Here is a 6,807-nt window from a genome sequence, read left to right on the forward strand (position 1 = left end):
AATCATATGGGGTCTAGGTCAAATATGTTCTTACCTGATTCTATGTCTAAGTGTGCAGAGACAAAAAAAGTGTCTCTACCTAATGGAGAGGCATCACAGGTGACACACATGGGATCTTGTGCTCTATCTACTAGAAGTATTATCACAAATGTGTTTCATATTCCAGAATTCACGTACAATCTACTATCTGTGAGCAAGATAACCAAGGACTTTGGTTGCTCAATCACATTCTTTCCCCACTTTTGTGTATTCCAGGAGCCATTGGGAAGGTAAAGGAAATTGGTAAAGAGGAAGGAGGTCTCTACTTATTGCTAAAGCATCTTTCAAAAACAGATAACTCCCAAGTTTCTTTAGTAGTAAAAGCTAAGGAATCACTATCCAAGAAAGGGGATATAGAGCTTTGGCATAGAAGATTAGGATACTCTTCGTCAGTAGTTCTTAATAAATTGTTTCATATGATCAAGGAAGATGTATATAAAGTGTCTAAATGCTCTATTTGTCCTTTTGAAAAGCAAACAAGATTAGTTTTTTCCTTCCAGTTCTGTTAAGACTATCAAGTTTTGAGTTGATTCATCTTGACCTTGGGGTCCATATAATACAACTACTTTTGATGGAACAAATATTTTCTTACAGTGAATACTTGGGTGTTTTTACTAAAGCTTAAATCAGAGGTGTGTGTGTCTATCAAGTTATTCCTTCAATATCTTAACACACAGTTTGACAAAACTATCAAGGTAATGAGAATAGGCAATGAAATTATTCACCAAAGATCTTGTCCATATACCCCTCAGCAAAATGGAGTAGCTGAGAGGAAACATAGACATATTTTGGAAGTAACTAGAGAATTGAGATTTTAGGCTAAAATACCATTGAAGTTTTGGGGACACTATGTTTTAGCTATTGTTTACCTGATCAACAGAATGCCTAGTAGTGCAGTATCAAATTAGACTCCTTATGAAAGGTTATATGGTGTAAAAACTATGTTTACTCGTCTAAGAGTACTTGGTTGTTTGTGCTTTGCAAAGGTTCTGAATGAACATGACAAATTAATGCATAGATCAAGAAAGGTTGTACATATGGGGTACTCAGACACTCAAAAAGGCTACGTGCTATATGATCTTATCACTAGGTCATTCTTTATCAGTAGAAATGTATTGTTTAGAGAAGATTTCCCTTTGCTGAAATAGGTGCCACGGTTAACAATGATGTATTTGTTGACCCTTTCTTCAACTGTGGTGGTTTGATGCAGAACATTGTGTCTAGCTATCCAATGAATAATACAAGTGTTGGTCCTACTACACATGTTACTGAACAGATTGCAGAAATACAGCCTCCTCCAACTGCAGTTACTGATCATGTTGAAGTCCCTGAACCAGATGCAACTGAGCTAAATGATCTGGTTGAGCATGATGCATATGAATAAGTTGTGGTTCCTGAAGTAGCTCCTGACAATGGGATTATGATGCAGAGAAGGTCTTCTATGGAGAGACATTCACCTAAGTGGATGAAAGATTTTGTTTTACTGAACATTAGTGATAATTTTCAGTATCCTATGTGTAACTACATCAATTATACTCATTTGTCACCAACCTATCAAGCTTATATAATGGCAACATCAACCTTGGTGTAACTTACTACTTAGACGCTATGAAAGATAAAAGATGGGTAGATTCCATGCAAGCAGAAATCCATGCCCTTGAAGAAAATAAAACTTGGGAGATTACAGACCTTCCTACTGGTAAGAAGCTAATTGGTTTTAGGTGTATATACAAGATAAAGTATAAAGCCACAGGTGAAGTTGAGAGGTTCAAAGAAAGATTGGCTGCAAGGGGCTATAGTCAAAAAGAAGGTATAGATTACAAGGAAACTTTCTCTCCAGTTGTAAAAATGGTGACTGTTAGAACAATCCTAGCTATTGCTGCCTCAAAGAATTGGCATGTTCATCAAATGGATGTCTTTAATGAATTCTTACATGGTGATTTGAAGGATGAGATCTACATGACTCTGCCTCAAGGATTTTCAAGTCCGGGGGAGAAGGTGTGCAGACTTGTCAAATCCTTGTATGGATTGAAACAAGCTCCAAGACAATGGAATCACAAACTGACAGAAGCTCTTATTGATCTGAAGTTTGAACAAAGCCAACATGATTACTCTTTGTTTATCAAGAAGTCTAGTGAAGGAATGACTATTATAATGGTATATGTAGATGACATGCTCATCACTGGGAGCATTTTGAAACTGATTCAAGACAAAAAAGAGGAACTGCAGCAAGCTTTCAAAATGAAGGATTTAGGGGAGTTGAAATATTTTTTGGGGATCGAGTTTACCAGGTCTAAAGCTGGGATCCTTATGCATCAGAGGAAATACACACTGGAATTGATATCTAAGGTTAGTTAATCTGCAGCAAAGCCAGCAAACACTCATATTAATACTAATGCCAAGTTAACTTCTGTACAATATGATGATCACTTGAAGAAAAAATGTTCTTGATGATCCTTTGGTAGATCAGACAATGTACCAGAAATTGGTTGGAAAGCTCTTGTATCTATATGACAAGACCAGACATCTCATATAGCACTCAAACTCTAAGTTTCTTCAGCAACCAAAAAAGTTTCACTTGGATGTTGCATTAAGGGTAATCAGGTACCTAAAGAAGCAACGAGGTCAAGGATTGTTGTTAGCCAGTAACTCAAATGAGAAGATCACTGCCTATTGTGATGCTGACTGGGAAGCATGTCCTCTTACAAGGAAATCAGTTACAGGTTATATGATCAAACTAGGAGATTCACTAATCTCATGGAAGCCTAAGAAACAGACTACAGTCTCAAGGAGCTCAGCTCAGGTTGAATATAGAAGCCTAGCTAGTACAGTCTCTGAACTGATTGGGCTGATTAGTGCCTTAAAAGGAAGTAGATAGCAAGGTGCAATTGCAAATACAGATATATAGTGACAGTAAATCAGCCATCCAAATTGTTGCTAATCCAGTTTACCACGAAAGAACAAAACATATTGAGATTGACTGTCACTTCATCAGAGAAAGGCTGCAACAAGGGCTGATTAATGTGAATTATATACCTACACAGGCGCAGCTTGCAGATGTGTTAACTAAAGGCTTGTCTAGATATCAGCATGAGTATCTATTGTCCGAGCTTGGAGCTCTAAACATCTTTATACCTCCTAGATTGAAGGGGGTGTTAAGATACTCAACTAACAAGTGTAGTTAGTTAGCAGTTAGAGACTTAAAGTGAGTCACAAGTAGTTGAGTTAGTTATAACTAACTCAACACATACTCTATATAAAGAACCATATCAAGCATTGTAGGATTAATTACTCATTCAATATCACTGCTATGATTCTTCCTCTCTGTTTTCCTTCTTTTAGTTCTCAAGTTTCATGGTTTACTTCCATCTTGATTACCTTCAAGAACCCTTCATTGCTGCCCTCGGCTCCTCCATGCTCACTTCACCTCCTAGTAGGCATGCCGCTGCTATGCCTTGCACTGTGACTTTTCTGCCACCGAACACAGGGGACTTCCACTGTAAGTTTCTCATTGAAACATCATGGAGTTTCCTACTGTCTGCTATTGGAAAAGAAGGAAGTTATAGAGAAATTCCAATGCAAGCGGTGGAACTCACGTGCACCAAGAATCATCCATCGACAAGCATTTGGAGTTGAGATGCTTCTGTATCTAATAATCAGCTTGTTCGAATAGGTGCTGCTGTATTGCAGCAGTAAATGTTATTAAAAATCCTCCCGTGCCTATTATCACATCAATTCAGGATATGCAATCTCAAACTTGAGACAAACTAGCTCAGGAAAAAATGTACTCGTCTTAATGTGTACCGGAAAGATGCACTGTTGCATTCAAGCAAGAAATTTGAGTACTATCGCTCGTGCTTGTTGTGATAATATATCTTCTAACCGTGGCTTCTTTTCTGCAGGTGGCACCTTTAAGTTCATTAAGCGCATAGGATTGATGAACTTAACAAAGAAGAGAAGTTTGTTTCAAAGTTTGTTATCGAGCTGTTACTCTTGGTTCTTAATTTGCTGTGAAGCAACAGACGATTGAGAAGCTCGTTAGAAATGCAATCACCTAGAGGGATTGGATCACAAAGTCCAATGCAGGAAGGTTCGGATGGGGATGAAGAATCAGTTGGTGGGAGTTATTCATCATGGCATCTTCCTAAATCACCAAAAAGGAACCCGCTATCCATTTTACATTGAGCAAAACATATGGAGGAACTCCCGATATGACAGGAAAAGCAAGATGTGCAGCTAACAAAGAGCAAGATCATCAAATAACTTTAAAGCAACATAATTTGATTAGGCCAATGTGATCTGATGAAAGTCTCAACTGAACTCTGTGTGAATATTAAAAGAAATTGAGTAGATGAGCATTTGTTTTTCCCCCTCATTTTCAACATTGTACTTGTATGAAGATTGGCTGGATTTTATTTTATTTTTTAAAAAGAGAAAGTGAGGGATTTTTGGGCTCTGAATTATTTTTGGGCGAAACTTCTTGGGCGGGCTCCTGGTAACCTATTAAATAAATTCTGTTGCTTTGAGGGGCTGGCAGACTTTTTTTTAGGCCAAATGAGCGAAATGACAAGAATTGTGAATTTTTCGCGAATTTCGGTGGGTGTTAGCCCATGGGTTGATGGGGTGCTGGCTCCTGCTTTATTTTGGGGCAAAACTTCTTAGTCAGGCCCCTGACGACCTATTAAATGGATCGTGTTGCTTTGGAGGAGTGGGCGGAGCTATTTTTTTAGGCCAAATGAGTGAAACGACAGAAATTACAGATTTTTCATGACTTTCGGTGAATATTAGCCTATGGATTAATGGGCGGGGGGTGTGGGATCCAGCTTTATTTTTCAATGAAACTTCTTGGGTGGATCCCTGACAACCTATTAGGTCAAATGAGCGAAACGGCAGGAATTACAGATTTTTAATAATTTTCAATGGGTGTTACTCTATGGATTGATGGGGTGCGGCCTCCGAAATTATTTAGTGGTGAAACTTCTTGGATTGACTCATGATGACCTATTAAGTGGATCGTGTTGCTTTGGAGGATGGGGGGGCTTTTTTTAGGTCAAATGAGCGAAACAATAGGAAATGTAATTTTTTGCTACTTTTGGTGGATATTTACCTATGGACTGATAGGGTTGCAGGCTTCGGCTTTATTTTGGACGAAACTTCTTGGGTGGGTCACTAACGACCTATTAAGTGAAGTGTTTCTTCGGAACATGGGTAGAGCCTTTTTTTAGTTCAAATACACGAAATGACAAGAATTGTAAATTTTTTACGACTTTTGGTGAGTGTTAGCCTGTGGATTGATTGGGGTGTGGCCTCCGGAATTATTTAGGGGTGAAACTTCCTGTATGCCCTGTGATAATCTATTTAGTGGATTGTGTTTCTTTGGAGGAGCGGTGGAGCTTTTTTTAGGCCAAATAAGTGAAACAACAGGAATTGTGAAGTTTTCGCAACTTTTGGTGGGTGCTAGCCTATGGAATGATTGGGGGTGCGACCTCCAGTTTATTTTTGGCAAAACTTCTTGAGAGATCCCCTAACAGCCTATTAAATTCATAGTGCTACTTTGGATGGGCGGATGGAGCTTTATTTTTTATCAAATGAGTGAAACAGTAGGAATTGCGGATTTTTTGCGACTTTTGATAGGTGTTAACCTATGGATTGATGGGGGACGCAGACTCCGTCTTTATTTTTGAGAAAAACTTCTTGGCAGGCCCTGACGACCTGTTAAATGGATTTATTTCTTTGGAGGAGCGACCAGAGCTTTTTTTTTTAGATCAAAAGAGCGAAACGACAGGAATTGTGGATTTTTGCGACTTTCAATGGGCGTTAGCTAATGGATTGATGGGAGTGCGGGATCCCACATTATTTTTTGGGGAAACTTCTTAGGAAGTCTCTAGAAGACCTATTAAATGAATCATGTTGCTTTAGAGGGGCGGGTGGAGCTTTTTATTAGGTCAAATGAGCGAAACGGCAGGAATTATGAATTTTTTGAGACTTCCGATGGGTGTTAACCTATGAATTGATGGGGTTGTGGACTCCGGCTTTATTTTCAGACAAAACTTCTTGGAAAGTCCCATGACAATCTATTTAATGAATTGTGTTTCTTTAGAGGGGAAAACAGATATATTTTTCAGGTCAAATAAGCAAAACAACAAGAATTGCGAATTTTTTGCGATTTTTGGTGGGTGTTAACTTATCGATTAAAGGGTATGCATGCTCCAGAATTATTTTTGAGCGAAACTTTTTGAGGAGGTCCTGACAACCTATTAAATAGATTATGTTGCTTTGGGGGGCGCGTAGAGCTTTTCTTTAAGTTAAATGAGTAAAATGATAGGAATTGTGGACTTTTTGTGCTTTCAGTGGGTGTTAGCGAACGAATTGATTGGGGATTGCGGACTCCGGCTTTATTATTGGGCGAAACTTCTAATGTGGACCTCTGAAGATCTATTAAATGGATCATGTTTCTTAGACGGGGAGGGCGGAGCTTTTTTTAAGGTCAAATGAGCGAAACGGCAGGATTTGTTGATTTTTTTAAACTTTCTAAGGTTGTTAGCCTATGGATTGACGGGGGGCGGGATCCAAAATTATTTCTAAGTGAAACTTCTTGGGCGGGCCTCTGACGACCTACTAAATGGATTGTATTGCTTAGGAGGGGAATACATAGCTTTTTATAGGTGAAATGAACGTATCAACAGAAATTGTGGATTTTTTACGACTTTTGATGAGTGTTAGCCTATGAATTGAGGGAGGTGCAGAATCCTAAATTATTTTAAAATG

At 38.6% G+C, this 6,807-nt stretch overlaps 1 long non-coding RNA gene across 1 annotated transcript; it reads left to right on the forward strand.

The window, feature by feature from the left end:
• The first annotated feature begins 2,698 nt into the window (after nucleotides 1-2,698).
• LOC124899220 lies at nucleotides 2,699-4,495 on the forward strand. Its single transcript, XR_007056332.1, has 2 exons — nucleotides 2,699-3,823; nucleotides 3,942-4,495. It is a non-coding gene; the product is annotated as an uncharacterized LOC124899220 (long non-coding RNA).
• The last annotated feature ends 2,312 nt before the right edge of the window (nucleotides 4,496-6,807 follow it).

Source organism: Capsicum annuum, chromosome 6 (assembly GCF_002878395.1).
Source record: "Capsicum annuum cultivar UCD-10X-F1 chromosome 6, UCD10Xv1.1, whole genome shotgun sequence".
NCBI classification, from domain to species: Eukaryota; Viridiplantae; Streptophyta; class Magnoliopsida; order Solanales; family Solanaceae; genus Capsicum; species Capsicum annuum.